The sequence below is a fragment of the Odocoileus virginianus genome, chromosome 1, assembly GCF_023699985.2.
Source record: "Odocoileus virginianus isolate 20LAN1187 ecotype Illinois chromosome 1, Ovbor_1.2, whole genome shotgun sequence".
In the NCBI taxonomy this organism is placed as follows: domain Eukaryota; kingdom Metazoa; phylum Chordata; class Mammalia; order Artiodactyla; family Cervidae; genus Odocoileus; species Odocoileus virginianus.
In genome coordinates this window covers 72,684,445-72,706,721 of record NC_069674.1, presented here as the reverse complement: position 1 = coordinate 72,706,721, position 22,277 = coordinate 72,684,445, and the positions used below count along the sequence as shown (strand labels likewise).

General features: G+C 36.9%; 1 protein-coding gene across 16 annotated transcripts in view; it reads left to right on the top strand.

Annotated features, from left to right (window-relative positions):
- Positions 1 to 22,277, top strand: part of MAGI2 (membrane associated guanylate kinase, WW and PDZ domain containing 2) — a 1,406,842-nt gene that overhangs the window by 618,725 nt on the left and 765,840 nt on the right. Inside the window, exon 1 of one of the 16 annotated variants that reach the window (XM_070469815.1) lies at positions 12,399 to 12,800. The exons of 13 other annotated variants lie outside the window; for them this stretch is intronic. The gene's annotated coding sequence lies outside the window, so the exon portion shown is untranslated. Of the gene's footprint in view, positions 1 to 12,398; positions 12,893 to 22,277 lie in introns of those variants that run through there. 2 more of the 16 variants (XM_070469814.1, XM_070469813.1) reach the window with 2 other exon arrangements.

Here is a 22,277-nt window from a genome sequence, read left to right as displayed (position 1 = left end):
GCCACGCTGTGGTTGCCCTGCAAGTGCTTCCCATTCTCGTGGGCAGATTCTCGTTCTCTCAGGCTCCAGGGCCCAGGCTCAGGAGTTGTGGTTCTTGGGCCCTGAGGCATGTGGAATCTTCCGGGAGGAGGGATTGAATCTGTGTGTCCTCTGCACTGCCAAGCAGATCCATAACCACTGGACCGCCAATGAAGTCCCTGCTGTCTTAAGAGGACGGTAAAGAGGTGAGTGTGGTCAGAGCTCAGTGCGCGGTGAGAGGGAAGGCATTGGGAGTGGCCTGCAAGTGGTCGAGGGCCTCATAAATCATGTTATGACATTGGATTTTACTCTGCATCAGATGGAACATCTTTGAGGTTAAAACTCACTGAAGGGATCTGATTTCTGTTTTAACAATGTCAGAAGTCTGGCTAAGAAGAGACCAAAAATGAGGAGACCAGTTAAGCTACTGCCATAATCTAAATTAGACATGAGAGTAGCCTATTGTTAGTGAGGGTAGTGAAAAAAGATTAGATTCTGACTCTATTTTGGAGGCAGGGCTGACAAGATTTCCTGACAGATTTGCTCTGGCGAGTGAAAGACAGAGAGGAGGCAAGGGCGATACCAAAGTTTTTTGTTTTTTTTCCCAGGGTTCCCGAAAGCATTGAGCTGTGTTTAACAGAGAGAAGAGGCTGGTGGGGTGTTTGCAGGTGTAATAGCACTTAACTACCACCTCTAATACATTTGTTATCCATAAATGTCCAGTAGACCCTTCTCTGTCTCTCTCCACCTGCCTCACTATTTCTCTGCTTCACCATTTCTCTCTCACATTCGCAATGTGAACATATCTGGGGTATAAAATATCAGGCAGGGAATTATGTCTAGGCACATTTTGGAAATAATGAAAAAGAAACTTTCCTTGTCCTTGCCTTCTAGTATCACATCATATTCTATGACTTTTCAGATTTTCTCTTAAACTGCATAAAGTTTCAAAATTAGAATGAATCATAAAGAATATCTTGTCTACTTTTTCACTTTATAGATATGGACACTTAGCTCAAATAAGCTAGGTGACTCACCTATGGGACAGGAAAGAGGAGAAATAAATAGCATGGCTTTCTCAAAAGCAAGGAATAAAGATATGACCATGAGAGGAGCAATTATGTGAGTAAATGACATAGTTTTAAATCCCAAAAAAGAAAACAAATGACAGAGTACAAACAAAAATGTTATATACTTGCCCAGAGAGGAAAAGTGAGTGGTATCAAAGTTGAGAATTTTGACTTGTTGGCAAAATAGACAATTCATTGTGTAAAATTTTTGTTAAGAGTTTTTCAACTCAATAGTTGAAAAAAAAATACTAGTCTGTGATTTCTTCTTATTAAAACCTTTTAGGACTGTTCCAAATTTATAGAAATTAAAATAGAACACTCACACAGCTTTTGGCCTTCTACCACCAATAGAAATGGTTTCTTAAAAAAGTACCCATTTTCTATTTTGTTTGCAAATTCAGACTTGCATAAACCTAATCAGCTTTTAAACAAACTATTTTGGAGCAGAATAAAATTTAAAAAAGCATTCCTCTTAGGTAGATTTTTATCTCATTTTAAAATATCTTAATCAATGTCATTTTGTTTGACCTTCTAAAGTTTAATGATAACTTCAAAAAGTAACAAAACTCAGGGGTGATGACTTTATTATCTCCTTGGTTAGTTTTAATTTTTCTGTGCATTTTACATTAATAAGCATATAGATACAAATGTAAGTAAAGGGTTATGTAAATATTTTCCCCCTTAAGATATACATATATGCATGAAGAAAAAGCCTGTTCATCTTAAGCCAGAAACCAGGCATGCCTAGCTAGAACCTGCAGAGTGATGCAGAAAATAGTTCTTAGCTATTGCATTATTTAATGGTTAAAAAAAAAAGTACAGAAGAAAATCTTGGTTTACACTTAGCCTTTCTGAGCTTTATATGTCTTATCATATTTGCTTATAATGAGGAAATGAGATAATGCCTTTGAGAGCTCCCTGATACACTATGACAACCCTATTATGTTAGTATGACCATTCAGAAAACAGCATCAAACTTATCTTTTCCCTGATGAGAAAAGACTATATCCTTGAGTCGATCAAAGAAGGAAAGAAGTGTTTCTGTGTTCTTTAAATAAAATCTGTGTCTCTATGCTTGACATTTTAAAGAAGTAGGCCACATCCTGTGTGCTAGAATAGAAATATGTTGAGTTTCTCTACAGTTCCTAAAATTAAATGCTATTTCACTACTGTAGTTATTTTACTGTTTATTAATGCACACAGGTGTTTATTGGTACAGCACTCCTTTCTAAAAGCCTGGGTCCTGGACTCAGCACTTGTGGAGGTGGGTGCCTGAGAAACGAAACTTTTTTAACCTGAGAGCCAGCAATTGACACTGTGGATTTCACCCATTTTAATTTAGTTACATTTTATTGAATTCCAATGGGGGAAATCCAAGGATGGCAAAGCTCTGAAGCTCATATACAGTGGAACTTTCTTCCAAAACCACTGGAAACCAATTTTTAAAATAGTTTCCAAAATAGCCCTGTAAATCATGGGACAGTTATAATGATGCTCTTTCATATCTTGCGAACACACATACAGTTTCAGAGGAACACATCGAACCATCTCCACATCAAATCAAATTCAAAAACAAAGCCAACATGGCTTTATGTCATGAATCATTCTGGAAAACATAATTTTTCCTGCTGATGGCCATTTTAGGACACCCTTTAGATTTTATTTTAGCATTAAATTTTGTTTTGTTATTAAAAAATACTTCAACCTTCATTCAGGTATGCGTCTAAGTTTTTGTATAGTCATTATAATTGATCACCTTCCATGTATCCTTGTACATGACCAGACAGCCACTTGTTTACTAAGACCTATTTGTTCTTCCTAAGGAATTTATGATGACTGTTCTTCACTCCTCCTACTCTAGCTGTCCTATTGGAAATGCTCACCCCATGGCTAATCCTCTTCCTAAGTTTGATGAACTTTAGCTTTGACTCAATTTGTGCTATTTTTAACTTCATTATGTTTGAATTCTCTTTCTTAAGTTGACAATCTAAAATTTAAAGACCTTATAAATTTTTGAAAAATCTGAATCATGCTTTGATTTTTTTTTCTGTTGCTTTCATTATTTATGAAGTTTTCTAAAACTTAGAACAGTGTGAAATTTTAAAAAATCACTTAGGAAGAAAGTTCAAGATGTTACTCTAACTTAATTCTTTATTAAAAAGAAAAGCAATGACTGAAGAATGATATTTACATTTTGTTCTTAAAGATCAAGCCAATAATTCTTCAGTCTCCAAAACACAGTTCCTTTCAGCTGTCTGTCCTGATGCCTACCAAGCTAATAGAACATTCTTCCCATTGTTAATATCCTTTGCTTTAATATGATCCTAAAGCATTGTTTCTTCTATTAATATTGTTTCTTATTTCTTAATGTTTCTTAAAAACATTATTTCTTATTTCAACTTTTAATGGCATTTTTATTTACTGTTTTTTCTATCCTTAGATATAAGTAGGTTGTTCTGTAGATAACAAAATTTTAGGATTCTTTCCTCCCCTTTATCATAAGTTTTAAAAAGGGAGTTGTTCCTCAATTTGGAACTCATTTTCCTCTAAGTAGCAGTGATGTGTTCAGCATCCTTCTTATTTTTCTTTTATTTAACAGGTGAGGAGAAATTTCTGCACATTTATATAATCAATACTTCAAGCATTTGTGCAAATTTTCTTATATAAGAATATTCTTCACATTTAACCCTCTGCTATATTCTTACTTCTGTCTCTCATGATTTTAAGAAATGAATAAGATATAGTAAATTGTCTCAGCAATCAGAAATCATTCCTCAAACAATCTATCCAAATATCATTTGTGAGGCATTTTACACAAATGACAACTCTGCTTACTCATGAAGCTGTGTAGACTATGCCTGCGATTTTCCTACAATTTGTCAGGCACATTGCCTTTATCTCAGAGGAATTCAAGCAGTTATGGCACTTTAAGGTGAGGAATAAGGAATACAGGGCCATGGGATAGTTTTGTTCTTCCTTTCTGATCAGGCTTCCCTCATGGCCCTTCGCTGAGACAGTACTAACAAATACTGCTATTGTCACCTGCTGGCTAACTGGAGGAAACATCACACATCTCACAAAATATCTTTTGAAGTATCCATTCAAAACGGATGCAAGAATCACCAACATATGGAAAAAAATAAGATGGTCAAGACTGGGAGTTTCGGGAGTTCCTGGTGGTCCAGTGGCTAAGATCCCAATGCAGGAGATCTGGGTTTGATCCATAGTCAGGGAACTAGATACCATGTGCTGCAACTAACAGTCACATGCCCCAACTAAAGATCCTGGGTACCACAGCCAAGACCTGGCACAGCCAAATAAATAAATAAATATTTTAAAAGATTGGGAGCTTGGGTTTTGTTTTCCATCATTTGCTGATATTGTTGACAATTATATTTGAAATTTAAAGAGGTAGACTAGTGATCTGCATAGTTGTCCAAAAGAGAAAATTATCACATAATTGAAACATATGGTACTCATACTTACTTGAAAAGCATTTGCATAGATATTTCACCCTTTCATTTTGTGATTTTTTAAGAAAATTAAACCAGCATATAAATTCAAGTTCACACACACATATTCACATACATGCGCATAGAGTGATGTGCTGGAGACAGACACATTGGCCTGAAAGAGCCATTTGTGTACATTTCTTCTCAACTCCAGCTCAGGGACTTTAAGTTGATAGCTTGAAATTGGCTATGGTGGCCTATTTACTCCACAGAAATTGGCAAATGCTAGAAATTAGTTTGTTTTGAGGTTCTTGTAGAGCCAATTGTTAAACATTAAACAGCGTATCACTGCCATAACTGGGCATGCTTTCCTCAAATTTCCATGACCGTTTCAGGATTCTTCACATTTATCTAAAATATCACTGCAGAGTCATTCAATGAAGGTTCAATTCCTATGTAGATTTTTTCCCAGTTTCTGTCCCTTGGGTGGCAACATGCACCCACAGTACATAAAGAAGTACGTTTGGCTTTGTATTGAAAGACGTTAATCCCTGGTCTATCTTTTTGCCTCTTTGACCTTGAGAAAGTCACGTAAACTCATTGAGCCAAAAATTCTTCCTCTTTAAAATGGGGATAATATACTATCACAGAGAGTAAGTGAGCTGAGGTAGGTAAAACATGCAGCCATGTCTGACAACAGAGTCAGGCTGAGTCAGTGGGAGCCAACCCCACTTAGTGTCAATGTTGGAGGGTCTTCAAGATATGTTTTACTTCTTAATGGCCTGAAACCAAAAATCTATAAGCTGAATGAGGTCTTGGGAAAAGACCTGATAGAAAGGTCTTTTCATAGAGAAAATCACTGCCACTAAGCAAGTCACCTAAGGTCAGGTCTCCTGACCCCTAACCGAGCTCACTCGAATTCTCTCTGCTCTCCTACAGTTCCGTCTCCTGGCCTCCGGGTGGGTCCTGTAAATACTTCTCTCAGTTCCCTCTCTTCTATCCTTCTCTTCTTTCTTTACTTTTCTCCCTATTTTTTTCAATTCAGTTTAATTTCATTTTGGTTTTATTGTTGTTCTGATGCCTTGGGGAAAGTAGATTACCTGATAAAATTTAGACCCTCTGCGAAAGCACGTTTTACTTGAACAGTGAAACCATTTATGCTGAAAGACACTAAAAGCAAATGTCAGGTGAACAAAAGAAATGTGAGCAGATCAGGTGACCCATGGAAGATGACCCATGGAAAAAAGGAGCTATTTAGTAGGTGACTGACTCCTTAGGAAGAGCAAAAAGGAAAATCCTGTTTCCTGAGAGTCTATTATATTCCAGATGTTATGCTAACAATTCTGTGATTTGATTCACTCTTAGATATTGTATTCTCTATTTTACAGAATGAAAAAAATAATACTTAGGGATATTAAGCTATTTTGCCCAAAGTCACACAATCAGGTCAAGGTGGTGTTATAATTCAAAACCAAGGTGCCCATCCAATGCCCTTTTTCCCAAAATTAATTTGCAAAGTCACATGCCCCAATTATATTCATTCAACTATATGCTCCCTCTGTATTCATTTTTCATGATTTGAAACTCGGCTTTGTAAGAAATATACCCTGTTGAGTTCTATCTATTTAAATAAACATGGTTTAGAATCTGTGGGAATTAGTTTCTATTTCCAAGGAATGTCTTCATTTTAAGAGATTAAGCAAACCATCCAAGTCACTAAGACCACGGGTATCCTTACTTCAAGTAACACATACAAATGTACACAGTGTATTCTCCTGAATTTTGGTTTTGCTATGAGATTAAAATCAAAATCAGAAAATACTCTGAAAGCAACAGAGAAAGTGCCACTGAATGATTTAAAGGTCAGATTAAGGAAAGTTGGAAGGCACTGATGATAAATTGCACCTACTTTACAGTATTTTCCAGGCTCAATCCAGGCAAAGTTGGTCTTATAAAGCAGGTGACCCATATACACCCCCATTCAAGCCCATCTGGAAGAGTTCACATGGTAAAGTATTTGAAAGGTTTTGGAAAACCATGAGCTTCTGAAGAAAATAAAGGATCACAATGCAGCCTGGTTTTCAGAAGTCAGCAGTGGGATGACTCATTATGAGATCAGAAATGAGATTCATAAAGGACAGCTGTCAACAATGGAATTTATTTATGCCTCCTTGGTACAGAAAGCACTTCGCTTCTACTTGTGCTTTGGTCTCCTCAGTAGTATGAAGCATATTTTTATATGCATTGCTAATGTATGATAAATTACCCTTAAAGGACTTAGAAATCATCTAAGGAGGGCCATCCATGTGCTTGATCTTGGTCCTGAGAATGACTTATGGAGAGGAAAGATTAGTGAAGGGAAAAGCATGTTATGTTCTTTTTTTGCTTCATGTACTGAGAGGCATTTAAGTGTAAGTTTCTGTTTTGACTGAGACCTATTGGAACATGATGGTATGTTTTGCATCAGGGAAATAGGCTCAGAATATATAATGTCATGAGCTGAAAACCAATAAAAAATACTGTGACAATAATAAAGGAAGCTATCATCTATTGTGTAATTATTTAGAGCAGTGCCTGGTACATGGTAAATATCGGAGATGGTGATGAGTAGGAAAATGATGATTGTGATGGTGATGGCAGTGATGGTAGTGTTTATGATGTGATGGTGTTGATGATGCTGATGATGAAAATGGTAATGGAAACAGTGTGCTAGGTATTATGCTTAGCACTTTATTGCATTATTTCATTAGATGCTTGAGAATTGTATGCAACAGATAGAATTCTGTTTTACAAATGAGTAACTTATCTAGTACCACACAGCTGGGAAATAGTGAAATCAGGGTCTCTAAAGTCCGGTGTCTTTGTCACCATTTTATATTTAAAGGCCATTCTTAAAGGACCTGCTTTGGCTGGATAGTCAGGGTTAAAGAAAAACTCAAAGCAGAAATTTTCTGCTTCTTGCTTTTCTTCTCTCAGAATGGGATAATGAAACTTCAACTGTTGCCTGTGATAATTATGCATGCATACACATACATATAACTGTCTTCAAGTAGACTAGGATACTTTTTACAGTGACTGAAAATGCATTAATTTGGCATAAACAGTCAAAAAGAGATAAGTTGTTTTTGATGAAAATTGCCATGCAGCCTATGAAGCAAGCAGAAAAAGTTCCCAGAGATTTTGCTCTGCAAATGTTGACTATACCTGCCAACCCAAAGTAGTCTACATGCACACCCAATAAACAACAGGGTAAAGGATAAATCATTTAGTCCACACTCACACAAACCTTAAAAAGTAGGATCTTTTCCTATGAAAATCTTCTTGATGTTATTTTATGTTTGCCTATAGTTTGCAAATGAGATAATCATAATTCTTGTGTAGAATTTTCACCACTGTCAGAGATCTATTTATTTGATTTTGAAGCATAATACCATATCTACACTAAACATGCACTTAACTGACAAGTACATTGCACACTTAAAAGAAATTTAGTTTCCTAGTAAACATATCTCTAATGTAAGGAGATGTTTCATGGAGATATAGGAAATATTTATTTAGAAAAAAGAGTAGTTTTTACACAGAGCAGGCATAATTGGTTTTTAAGAAAAAATAGTATTTAGTTTATTGCTAAAATAAAAGTGCTGCTTTTAAAAAGTGGTATAATTTCTATTCTCTACCTGCTAGGAAGCCATCACAAATGTCTCAAGAGACTGTACTTTTCAAATCTAATATAAAGCCATATATGTAGTTCATGATTAGTTAAGTACTAGCTGGTGCAGCTTCCTAATTTTATCAAATAGACTGTAGTTCTGTAAACTAGAAGGAAAGCTACTTAAACTACATTTAATAATACACAGAATCAGTGGTGCTTTTTCACCCCTGAAATCTCTGGATAAGAGGGAAAACTCATATGGGGATACATAGAAAATTTGCTTCTCATTTGCTAATAACAACAATAATGATAATAAAAATAATAATTAACACTTACTGAGTTTTAGTTCCAGGCATTATCTTAAATACTTAAGAGGGATTCTCACTTAAACTGCAAGATGAAACTATGAGATAGGTTAGGAAGAGGAAGCACAGAGAGACTAAATGACTTGCCTTTGGTTACACAGCTTAGAGTGGCAGAGAAAGGCTTTAAATCCAGAGCAAGTCCAACTCCTTCAGCCAATATACAAAAGAGCAGAAGCCAAAATAGTAATGCTATCTAAGATATAACCAGCTGCCATCTTTTGAGTTCCAGATGCTCGGGGAGTAAAATACAATATGATATTAATCATGTAACATAGACTGACTTGGGTCCTAATCTAGAAACTGTCACTTGTTAGTTTTGTGATCTTTGGTGAATTATTTAAGTCTCCAGACCACTTTCATTAATGGTTAAGTAATGATAATAGTACCTCATGGAGCTACTGTGAGAACTTTAAAAGCTAAATCCCATGGAATTAACCTGAAAGTTGTGTATTAGTATGATAATTCCTGGTGTTGCTGTTTATAATATCATTAGACCTTAAATGTTAACCATACTAAAGAAAGGGTGGATCCTTATGCATGTTGTTAGCAGTGAGTACTTGAAGGAGAGATAAAATGGAGATGGACAAAGGAAGGAGAATTCATTCTAGGAAGAGGAATCAAAGATGTAGATGTGAGAAAATCCCTGATGTCAGGAGAGATGATAAATAAGTTCAGCTGACAGGACAAAGGATTTAACAGAAGATAAAATAGGAATGGTATTGCATAGTCTATTGAATATAATGTTATATTTCAAAGTACAAAATAAATGCACTCATTATATTTGATTCTGATATTGTTCTAATCCTTTATGTAAAAAATATCTTTTTTAAGTGTGAAAAGCTTTCTTTTGGGTTAATAATAATCCGGAGTGTATTAACTCTCTGTGTAACTATCCTTATATGTCTTATCTCCTGGGACCTTTGTTAAAAATAGAGATTCCTGGCCTTCTCCTCTAAATTGAGAGCAGAATCCAGGAATCTATGTATTTACTATCACAGGCAGGTAATTCTTATCATTATAAATAAATGGATAAAGTTTTGGAAACACTACTAAAATCCACCCCTAGCACTGCTGTCAAAACAATCTTTGCAAACAAATAATTTGCATCTCAGTTAAAGCAGCAATACTTGGGCAGGACATCCAAGGTTGTTCACTGTCTGTTCATACCTACCTTTGAAATCACCCTCCCCCACGCATCCCGGAGTTTAGCCATACCCTGCTGTACCATGTCTCTGTTTATTCATGCGTTTTGTGTCTCTTGGCTTGATATCCTCCTGTCTTTGCTTTCTTACCTAGAAAACTGACACATTTTTAAAGGCTCAGTTTGAATGTCACCCATCCTATCATAACCATCATGCATCCTGCTAAGGAGAGTGTTGCCCCCTTTCCTGACCTCCATTACATTTTGCAAAAACTCGGTTGTACTTCAGTAGTATATATGTTCAGTTTCTGAAAGGGCCTAGACTTTTATTTATCTTGTAGTTCCTCAGTGCTTAGAATAGGGCTTAGCACAAAGGAAATGCTCAATAAACACTGGTGGAATAAATAAAGGTATGAGTAAAGGTATATTCCACACTCTTGTCATTACTTCAGTTTGTTCCTTGAATAATGGAAGACATTTTTGAAAGATGGTGGGGTTAGTGCTGTAAAATATTTGCTAATTTACTTTCTTCTCCCCAGCTTTGGCCTGCCATTGATAAGCTTTAATAACCCTCTTTAAATCAATATCTTTTGCTTTTAATACTGAAAATATGCAGTCTAGATTCCATGTTCATCACATGTCTATGTTAACATAGCATGGAAGTTTAAAGTTGCCATACATTAAAGTTTGGGTTAAAGGCCAAGGATTATCTGACATGGTCTTCCCTGGTGGCTCAGTGGTGAAAGAATCTGCCTGCAGTGCAGGAGCCTCAGGAGATGCAGATTCAATCTCTAAGTTGGGAAGATCCCTGGAGGAGGCCATGGCAACCCAGTTCAGTATTCTGGCCTGGAGAAGCCCATGGACAGAAGAGCCTGTCGGGCTACCGTCCATGGAGTCCCAAAGAGTTAGGCATAACTGAAGCGGTTTAGCACGCATTCAAGCATTATCTGACATAACATGTCTTTCCCACTTTCTCTCTCACTGCCTACCTTTTGCACATCCAGGCAAAATGATGTGACACCACAGCCATAAAAAGAAAGACGAGGAGATGAGGTGGAGGGGGAGAAATGGACAAATGCAAAATAAAGATATCTAGTATAAAAGGGAAAAAGAAAGGTGAAAGAGCACCTAGTTTGGTTACAAGACACTGTAAATGAAATGCTTTATGTTTTCATCCTACAAAAATGTAGGTCTTCCTAAATTTGCCTAAGCCTGCTTACTTTTCTGAGAGAAGATTTTTTTTTTTTTTTTTTTGGTCCAATGTTTTGGTGTCAATTTTGGTAACACACAGTGAAGCTAAATTTTCAGTCAGCATGTAATTTATTTTAAAAGCCTAAATAGGATCTTTTCCATGCAAGATAAAGCTTTTAAGATACAAAGCAGACAAGAACAGTGGATACCTGTTCTTCATTTCATATCTGCTGCTGATTGGTGTTTATGGAGGGGACAGGGTGTATTTCAGTCCTGGCAGTAAATGCAGCCCTCCCCTGACATCACTCTGGAGAGAATGAGAGGCTGTTTGTGTAAGGGTTCAAAATGTTATCTTTTGAGGCAGGGATAATGTTATTCTATGTCAGCTCTTCCCTTGTTTTCTTTTTTTGCTGAGGCATCAGTATCACCATGCTTTTGAAATTAAGAATCTATGCATGGAACATCAAAGGCCAAATAAGAGATTCTTCTTCTGATACTTGTTCTCATCAGACTTGTTGATTCTCCTTCTAATTACTTGTCTTTAGTTTTATAAATTACTTTTTATCTAAAGTTCTCAAAACAGATTATTTAGAGGTTATCTCATTTTTCTTTTCAGTGTTTCTAAGAGCAGAATGCATAGTAGAGATGGGAGAGAGATTCTCCACCGGATATCAGAAACTTTGGAATAGAAAGCTAGGTGGTAGCAAATGTATTCTTCAGGGTCTAGGTCTGTAGATCATAAAATTGTTTTCAACACAGTACAAGGTTAGCACAAGCTTTTCCAGTTGTTTCTCTGTTTGTGCCCTGAGCTACTGCTTTATCTACCTGGACATCCTCCTCTGTCAGGCCTTCTTGATTGGCAGGGAGGGAAGATGCTACATTTATTACATTTATTTTCCGTGTTCAGACAAAAACTTTGAAATAGAGAAGGAAAAAGTTATTTGCCTAAGAGCAGAAATTACTCATTATTGAATCTAGATTCTCCAATAGGAAACTATTGATTTCTATCCATTCTATCTGCTCTAGTTTTGTCACTTATTTTTTACTTTCACATTAATATTATATTTTGTCTTTTATGATGGTCCTTTGAGATAAGCTAAAGTAGATGTCAAAGAAAAAGCCAATTAGAAAGAGTGTGTAAATAGTATAATAACTGATTCTTTGACCCTCCTAAGAAAAAGAGTCATGCTTACAAGTTTAAAAGAATTGTTCAGCTGGATGATTCTGAAAGTATGCAGCCTTGTTATTAACACTGAAAAGTTTAATTACATTTCATTATACTATACTAGCTTCTCTTAATTGCTAAAAAGGGACTATGAAAGCAAAAACAAAAATGCCTAATCTCTGGAAGCTAGATTTCCCTCTCTGCTTTGTAATGTAAATGTGCCTGTGTGTATATTAAAATTCACACACTCCATCCATCTCTCGGGCTTTTAAAGGAGGGGTCACCTGACTTCACCTAGAGCGAGCCGCTCCCCTCCCTTTCTCAGAGAAAACCCAAAAGTGAGAGACAGGCGCCTACGGAACATAGGTTCTCCTGCTGAGAGATGTAAATGACCCCTACTGCACGGGAATCCAATGAGGCTGCTGGTGGGGGTTGGGGAAAGAGAAACCGAGGGAGAGAGCGTAAGCTGGAGAGGGGAGAGGGAGAGAGCAAGGGAGAGGAAGAGAGAGAGAGGGGGGGAGAGAGAGAAGTGCTGCATGCTTCATCTTTGAGAGGAGGGGAAAACAAAAGACCTCAGCGGCAGTTTTGTGTTACTGTGTCTGGCTTAAAGAAGAAAATTCTAGACATCCAGGCTGACAGAATCAAAGCACAGCTGAGACTCCTTCTATCAAGAGAATTCTGTGATCTGAGGATGGGTTGGATCAGTACAGGTGGTCTGAGAAGAGACTGATGAGGACCATGGAAAGGTGGGAGCGGACATGCGGCTTCCCTGCTTCCTCTGAACAGAGCTCTAGGTTAGGAAGCTGAATCTGCCCCGGGTCTGCTTAGATATCTGTATGTGAGTATGTGTATGTTTTCTATTTATAACCTCAGACCCTTCTGCTCCCCAAGCCCTGGGTAGACAGTGCCATGTTCCACCAGATGTGAACCTAAACTTGATTTGACTCTCACTTCATTTACCAAATGCCTCTCGTGTGCCTGCCGAGCTTTTGTTTAATACAGCCAGTGGAGAGCCATCATGATGTCTCTCTCCTTGTGAGTCAGAATCTGTGTTTCAACCCTAGACTGTCAGGTGGCTGTTTGGAGAATAGTTAGCATTTTGCTCCAGAAAGCTGCAAATGCATGGTGTAGGTTATTGTGAGATGTAAACAGCAAATATATGCTGACTTGGCATTTCTCATAATGTCAGAATAATTCAGAGATATCTGACTGCATTTGCCTTATCTCCATTTCCCACAAAATTGAGTTCAAATATAATAAGTTTGAAATGGCACCCTACCAACAAAGGCACACGCCAGGTATTCTTCCAACAGACTGTGTTTTACCTCTCATTGGAGTCAAAGCTTAAAAATCAGTTTGGGGGGGGGGGGGGGCTGGCTATGGGAAACAATACAATATGCTGTAATTAAAATAGGTGCAAAGCCATTTCTAAGTGGGTACAGATGTGTGTAAAACAAACACATAATTTCTTCCGTTCCTTGTCGTGCAGATAGAGTGTCTTTTGTTCCAGCATGTGTATTTTCTTGTGTTTTTACAAAGAAAGCATTGCCTGTGCTTTCTGTGATAGCAGACTTGTATGCCAGTTTGTCATTCTGCACTGGTCAAGAATCTGCTCTATTCTGAAGTAAACTGCCCAGAGGCATTAGTGAAGAAGCTGGAGAAGGGTGGGTAGTGGAGAGAGCTGGTTTCTTTCTCTCTCTCTCTCTCTCTTTTTTTTTTTTTTTTTGACAATTAGATCAGGAGTGTCTAATTCATATGATTTTAAGAGGACATGGGGGAAGGCATTTAGTTTTGAATAGGATGCAGATCCGTGCCATGCAGTTACCAAAGAATTTATCAAGAAGATGCTCAGAACAGAGGGAATCTGATTTGTAATGGACTCTTTGAGGAAATGTTGCATGAGGGTGACTGGCTGGGTCGCTTTTGACCAAATTAAGATGCGCTCTGGCAGTGCACTAGCAGCTGTGAGCTGACATTTTCTTGTGAACCTAGTGAAAAATGGCTCCATATCTCTCCTCCCGTCCTGAGGAGATGGTCTCTCTGAGTTGTTGAGCCTTTCCCCAGCGTGATTCACTCTTATGGCTGTTTTCTGATAGGAACGGACTGGCTCATGGTTCCTTTTAGTCGCCTGCCTTTTTAAATCTCGGTGTGAATGGGGAGTGGGTGGTGACGGTTTTACTTCCAAGTCCAAACTACCCAGCAAGGCTAGCAGAAGATGCCTTTCCAGGTTTCCATTTTTAAAAGGGAGTAGATTTTATTTCTTTGGACACAATATACACTTTTTGTTGTCGTGAAGTAGGCTAGTCAACAATTTCACTAAGAAAAGACGCACACAAGGTGTGACACTTTACATCTGGACTCTCGGCCCGGGAAGTGCCAGGTAAAGACACAGGACTACTTGTCTCTGGAAAGATAAAGATGCCCTTTGCTTTCTAACCATTTCCCTGTTTTCGAATTGGGATCAGTTATGCAAGGAGAAAGCTCGTGCCCTAGAGTTAGAACAGGGAGGAAGTGTATCAGTCCTGTACTCCACATGCGCTTCTCCAGGGACCCTGGTTCTGATCAGGGAGCGGAGGTGGAGGTGCCAGGCAGCACTCTGCCCCTTCGTTTAGGATTGGGTCTGTGGAAGCTCCAGTCCGCAGAGGCAGGAGGCGCTTCAGCCGAGAGCTGTGTGTTTGACAGGCGGGCTGGTAAAGAGCATGTGTTGTTTGGGGGTGTGTGAAATTGGTTGTTCTCTAATTTATAGGATTCTAAGATGCTTCTGTGAGTAGGCTCATGAGGAAGGGGTTGGGCTCTTCATGCTTTACGCAAGAAGTACAGCACTGTCCACCAGAGAGGATGACAGAATGGAAAATTGTGCAATAGTGTGTGCACTGTGCAGGAAGAATAATTCTTTAAATTGTATGAGAGTTCCCTAATTCCAGAAATTTGCAAGAATCACAAAGCTTCCTGAAAAATGCAATGGAGTCATTTCTACATTATGACAAGTTAGACTTCTAGTACAATAATTTTAACAGCATTATGGGAAGAGCTTCATAAGTACTTTAGATACTAAACCACTTGCTCCACTGAAGAGTATCCCTCTTAAGGTTTGCCTCTTGGACACTTACATAGCACAGTTTTGTTTTTTGTTTTTAATACAGGTAGACAATTTGACTGTGGTACATAGTATACTTTGGGGAAATTGGTGCAATTATAGTTGAACAATGAACATAACCAAGATAATACAATGAAAACATGAATCTCAATATTCATGGGAGGATTAGCAGGGTCACTCTTAAATATTGTTAATGATTACAGGTGAGGGGGGTTTACCCTAAGAAATTTCAAATGTCTAGAATAAAAGAATCATATTTGTAAAACTAAGGACATAGCTCACCAGCTGTTATAAGAAGCTGAATGGTACTGATGTTTAAAGCAGATAATATGTACATACAGAAGAATCATGAACCTAAGGAACTTCCCACCTATGTAATTTTGTTTTTTAAAAAGGGCAAAATAACTATAAAATAGAAGCAGTTCATAAACAGCATCCATTAAGGGAGAGAGAATCTAGGACCAGCATGAGATTTTTGCAGTGAGATGTATGTGATGCCCCAGTGACTCTCAACATACCAGTGAATTCTTAATGTAATCTAAAAAGGAAAAATCCACATGTTGAAATAAGTTTCAGCATGTCTGTATTTTTATACCTTCATGTTTAGAAAATAGAAAATTTCCTAAGATTGAAATTAGTCTTTCATGTCGTACCTGTGGCATAGAAAGGAAAAGTTGAGATGAAACAGTGAAATTTCAGACAAGGCTATTTTTGTGAAATATTTTTGAAAACAAAGCTTCTAACTTTCTGACAGTATCTTAAGAAGTAATGGCCTGCTTTCTAATGTCTATTTCTCTATTACTTTTAGAACTGTACTACCCTAAATTCCATTTCCAGTTTTTAAAAGACGTAGTGGGTGACAACATGATATTAAATAAGTAAATGTACAAAAAGGGCCCCTGAATTTAAAATATTCTAGTTTTATGTTTAATTTTAGGTACGTTTCTCCTCCAAGTCTGTCATATCTTCAGCTTTTACTCTAAGTCACACAGGTTTTGGCAATCTCATTTCTAAAGACTTCAGTTTTTATTCTGAAGATAGATTTTTCACATAAGTGGAAAAAATAAAAGCATATTTCTATCTGACTGCATTAGGTGGTAACTTAAAAAAGATTAGAATCTACTTATGATATGAACTATCAGTTCAGGTGATTCATAGATTCCAGAAGTTAAAGCAACTATGTATATTTCAAGACTATCAAAACTTATAAAATAATATAAGTATACAATATGGGGGCTAATTCTTTGCCTAGTTTTTATCTCAAGGGTGGCTTTCTGTCCTATAAGCATATTTTTCCAAATTAGTGCATTACTGTGTTTCCTCCCATAGATTCCCTATCCATTTTCCCAGTTCACACAAAGAATATATCTAATTTAATGAAGGAAATAATGATTTTAAAGATCTAATCAAGGCGTTTGAAAATTTACCGTTCACTTTATGAGAGAACACAGTCAAAATAGCCTTTTCTTTTCCTCATCAGTGAAGCAAATCAAACTTTGGAGTCTTTAAGGAAACTAACAATGACATGTATTATGAAATAGGAACCTCATTTGCCAGGCAGTCAGCCAATGGAGATGCGAGCTTAATTGATGACTTTAATTGAAGCACCGCTGATCAGGAAGTTCCCATATTAATAGGATCCCAGCTGAGATTCCAGAGTCAGTCACTCAACTTGTTCATCTTTTTCTTCCCCCTAGGGCTGGCACTGGGAGAATAATACATTTAATGAAAACAGATCACCTTGGCTATATGATTATCTCTAATACAGACCAATCTTTACAAGCATTTCAAGTATGTTTAATATTCTCTTAGCCTGAAATTTCTGTGATGTTTTCTAGCCAATAACAGACTCCAGATGACTTTGGAAGTCACTCAAAGTTTTGTTGGAGTGAGAGGTCTTGCCAATTACTGCCCACAGACACACAAATCCAGCCCCATAGGAAAGACAGAGGGATTTGAGAGCCTTCTCTGGCCCAGAGAGAGTACTGAGTCTTCTGAGTCCTTTCATTCAAAGACAGCAAAAGCTCAAATGCAAAGCTAAGGAGTTGCTGGCCAAGTGTTTAAGGATTCGCAGTCTTGAATTCATACAACTTTTTAAGAAGAGTTTTCCTTTGGTTCTTGGAAAGCTTCACGTCTCCTCCTACCTCAGGGCCTTAGCACATGGTGTTTCTTCTGCCAGAATACACTTCTGAGCTCTTTTCTCTCTCTGACATTTAATTGGCTCTCTTTATTAAATGTGCTCAGGGCTCATTATCTTTCTTTATTGTACAAAGAAGTTTTTTTAAACTATTAGTTGTGTATTAAATCATTATTTGATTAATGCCTCTTTCTACAAGGAGTCAGGACCTTCTAAAGTTGGGTCTAAATTCATTTTGCTCACAGTAGAATTCCTCAGGTATTATTAACCCACATATATGTGTGCACTAAACATTTGTTAAGTGATTAAATGAATGAATAAATGAATATTAAGACACCAGTACTAGTATATAGACACAGTGTGGCTTTGGTTCGACAAGGAACAAGTTCCTTAATGGTGTTAGCTGGTTTGGATGCCTGACAGGTGAACAGAACCATAGTATTCCCAGTGTCCCTTCTGTCAGGCTTTTATATCTGAAAAAGAACATTTGAATACTATTATGAAATTTCAAAATGAACCTTACCTACCACAGGGTGTTCGTAGGGCCAGTCTTAGTCAAAATTGTGGTTTGTTGTCTTCTGTGTTACTCCTCCTAAAGCATCTTTTATTCCCCAAATTTACTGATAGCATCCTTTGCTTCCAGGACCTTCCAGGTCTCATTTGACAGAGGCTATACCTTGCTGACTAAGCTGCTAATTAGCTTGTGAGTTGTGAAAGTTTTCGTGTGGTCTGAACTCTTCTAGCAGTGTGTGCATTTTCAACAAAGTTGTCATGAACTGATTAGTGGTCTGCTTATTAATATGAGGGATTGTAAAACAGAGGATAGTATGAAGCTTGCCTTTGGGGAGCTTCTTTTCAGCTTTGGATATAGGAAGACAAGAAATGATTGGTGACTCCTTTAAGAGTCTGTAATCAGTAACTGTATTTGGTTGTGCAGATGTTCGTAAAACTGAAGCATATAGAAAAAGGTCTGTAGAAGTGGAACTTCAAGAGGACCTCTAACAATAGGTAATACCCAAATTGTCAGAGAGGTAGGATAAGAAAATTGTAACATTTTAGGAAAAACTTGAATAAAAATGTTTAAAGGTATTTAGCACTAGGTGTGTTAAAGTCCTTCTAGAGGATACTGCTCATGTCTGTTTTCCTGATCAAAGGCAAATATACCTTGTATTCAAGAATTCATCAAGCTTTCGTGCACTGAAGCCATTCTTGAGATCCTGAGCGTTGGGATTTATATACTGAATTTAATTCCCATTACACCGTGAAGTACTCTTTCTGTCTCAGCATTTAAAAGTAATCTCAAAGAAGTTTTGTGTCAGAGGTGCTTTTAAAGATTCTTTTAGCAATATTGATTACTTTAATTGAGGTTTATTGAAAGTGCTCAGTATAGCTCTCTTGTGGTTCGTGTTCTATAAATACATCATCATCTTATTGATATATAGTAGAGTTTTCATTTCATTGCAGTCAACCTAACACCTTGTAGAAACCTTACGTTTACACCAAACTGTAAAGAGGAAGCATTCTTTTCCTCTGGTCTTCCACAGAACTGAAACCACAGAACTGAGTAAGAATCATTTTCAAGTATGTTTTAGTAGTGTAAGTCTGTTTCATTTGAAGGGTTTCTGTGGAAAATCCTGAAAAAGAATGAACATGCTAAGAATCCAGAAAACATCAAGGTGCATACACAAAAAAACATGAGAGAATTAAAATTATGTGATTTTTGAAATAGGACAATTTTGAAATAACCTAAAAGTAGTTTTCTCATGAATTTTTTGATATAAACAGTTTCCATTTTACTGGTTGGATTTAGTTTAGGCCCAGGAATGGCTAAATCCTATGAGAAAGCACTCAGTTTACTTTTTGGACTTTCCTTGTTTAGATAGAGCTGTTGATTTTTTTAGTGTAATTCAGGATGTACATTTGTTTAAAGAAAGGGGTGCTTTCAGTGACCCCTTCTCAGCCAGCGCTATAACATGCTTCATGAGTAAGACTTCACATGTGGCCCTTCAGGTGTCCTCACTGATGAAAAGGAAAGAGGGAATACAAATCCTTCTTTTGAGATATCATAGATTGCCCCTTCCACATACCCACATATCCACTACTCTTTCAGTAATCCTAAGTTAAAGTAACAGTTCAAATAAATGAGATATTTCCCTTCTCTTTTATTTCAAAAGAGAAAACATAAAAAAGAAGCTGGGATTGACTAGTAGGTATATGAAGTTCTATTTTGTGTGGATCCCCAGTTTATAATATTTCATTCCTATTGTATATACAAGTCTTCATACGGTGCTGCATACAGTAACTTCTATTTCCTAATATATAGTTGCTACTCTGGGAATCATGTCTTTCCTTTATTATTGGTGTATTAGAATTTAAGAACAGCATTAACTAGCTCCATTTATCTAATTTGGGTGATAAAGAGATGGTATTAAACTATTACTATATCTATTAATATTTCATATCCCCCAAACCTGAAAGAACACATCTAACTATGACTGATGAATGGCAGGCCTTTGATGAAGTTATCAGTTGTTCATTTTCCACATTTCTTTCTTTCCAGTCTACAGAATTCATTATATATGCTTTTGCTTGAATTAAGGTCTGCTGTAGAATCCTGACTTTTTCTCAAACTAGTCTTAACAAATGTTAGCACCAAACTTTTCAAACCATGTCACATTACTTTACACCCATGAGATCTTTTTTTCCTCCACTGTTAGGAGTGTTCTTTTACAAACAAACACTGATTATGGACACAGATTTATAATACATTCCCTGATGTCTTCTCCCCTGTTCATGAGAAAACTTCGTCAGTCCCCATGATCTCTCTCTCTCTCTCTCTCACACGCACACACACTCTACTTTTCTGTTAACGTTTCTGTTTCTCTCATCAGAATATACTCTCTGAAAACAGTTGGATACTTGATTATCTTCCTATGTCCATTGCCTAATAGAAGATGTAACATGCAACTCATGAATATTTGTTATGATTTAAAGAAGCTGATTCTCTTGTCCACAGCACAGAAGGAATATAGTTTGTGCTTATGAGATTAATTGTTTTAAAGTCTTCATTTGTTTTAGTCATGTGTCTTTTTAGTCAGTTTTACTAAAGCTGATGATAAATGCTAATCATACTAAAAATCACTACATTGTTTTTCTAAGAAATTATGAAAGTTAATAGTCAACTATGAACAATGAGAGGTAGAATTAAAGGAAATTGTTCTCAATAGTTTGATCTGTGAAAAATTAACTCTGGATAACATCTATAAATCATGTTAGTCTTGTTTGTCCAAATCATGTTTGTCTAAAATAACATAGAGACCTCTCCCTCTGTGCTCCCTTCTGCCCATCTACTATTGCAGTGAGGACAAGTAAATGGCAACCCAGTCTAGTATTCTTGCCTGTGAAATCCCTGGACAGAGGAGCCTGGTGGGCTATAGTCCATGGGGTTGCAAGAGTTTGATACAATTTAGCAACTAAATCACTACCATTGCAATGAGGAGGCAAAGAAGAGATATCTTACCTTTGCCTAGAGCTTTGCTGTTCTGAATGTGGTCCATAGAGCAGCTCCCTCAGCATCACCTGGGTGTTTGTTAGAAGGAAGAATCCTGGACTTCACCCCAACCTATAGAATTAGAATGCACACATTTGAACAAGACCATAACTGGTTTAATTCTGCATTAATGTTCGAGAAGCACTAGTAAGAGAGAATCCTTTTATGAAGTTTTAGTCAATTTTTCAGCCTACAGTAACTTGGTCTAGTAACTTGGGGAGAGGTTGAAATATGGAAGGTCATTTCTTTTCTCAAGCTTTGTAATGGAAGCAGTTCTCCCTCCAAGTTGCTCATCTGTATGTGTCCTAGAAAGAGAAGGAAATGAACCTTACTAGAGGCTAATATCTTTCTTCTTCTTTTTCCCAAGCCAACTTTTATTATGTACGTTGGGAAAGCAATGAAGTGTAGCAGGAGACACTAGAATTGAATCTGGTCCCTGGCACATGTTTGCTGTATGAAGTTGGACAACTTCCTTAAAAATTTTAACCTCATTTCCCTCTTCTATAAAGTGGAAATTGTAATACTTATTGGTAAGGTTGTTTTGACATTAGAGATAAACGTGAGGAATTATTTCCTATAGCACACTTGGCTCATGTTAAGCAATAAATAAACAGAAACTATGGTTGATGTTGCCTTGCCTCACTTTCCTCATGGATCCTCGTTGACAGCAGAGATGTAATTTCTTCTAATTCCATCTAGGTGTTTGCCTCAGGTGTCTTTTGGAAGTGGATACTGAGAATTCTACCTGGTTTGCCTTCCTGCTACTTGATTTCAAACAAACAAGCTAAAACTTCATGTGCTTCTCTCACATATACACTAACATATTGGAATAAAATGCCCCTGGAGATACAAAGCAAAAAAAGAAACTCATATTCTCAATATCAATTCCTTCTTCTAATAAAGGGAATGTTGGTTACATCCCAATAATATTGTCAAGGAAGGTTAGTGTCAGAATTTACTAGGGAAAGTAGGCATTTCATTAGCTAAGATAGAGAAGGAATTTAGCATGAGAGCAGAAGAATTAAAATCTATTCTCAGGCCTCTAATTCTGAGAATTGCCACTACATGATAATCTGTTTTTAATCTGGGTGGAAATTTTAATATTAGAGCTTCTATACCATTATTACACTCCATTACATTATAAGTTAACAGTGTTGTCTTAAGAATATTATATAATGAAAAAGTACAGATTATAAAAAGCAAATTTTCACAGAGAAATTGCACAAAGAAATCTTTTATTTTCTGAAGGACTTAACTTGAAAAAAAAAATAAAAACTTATTTGAGAAAACGTGTGATAAAAATTCCACACATAAACTTGCACATTAAGATACTTAGCCATTGTCAATCTGCACATTATTTTATCATAGCAATATGAAAGAAAATAGCAGGGTTTTTTTGTTAAATTAGCAATTTTGGTCACAACTTTATGTTAGCATCA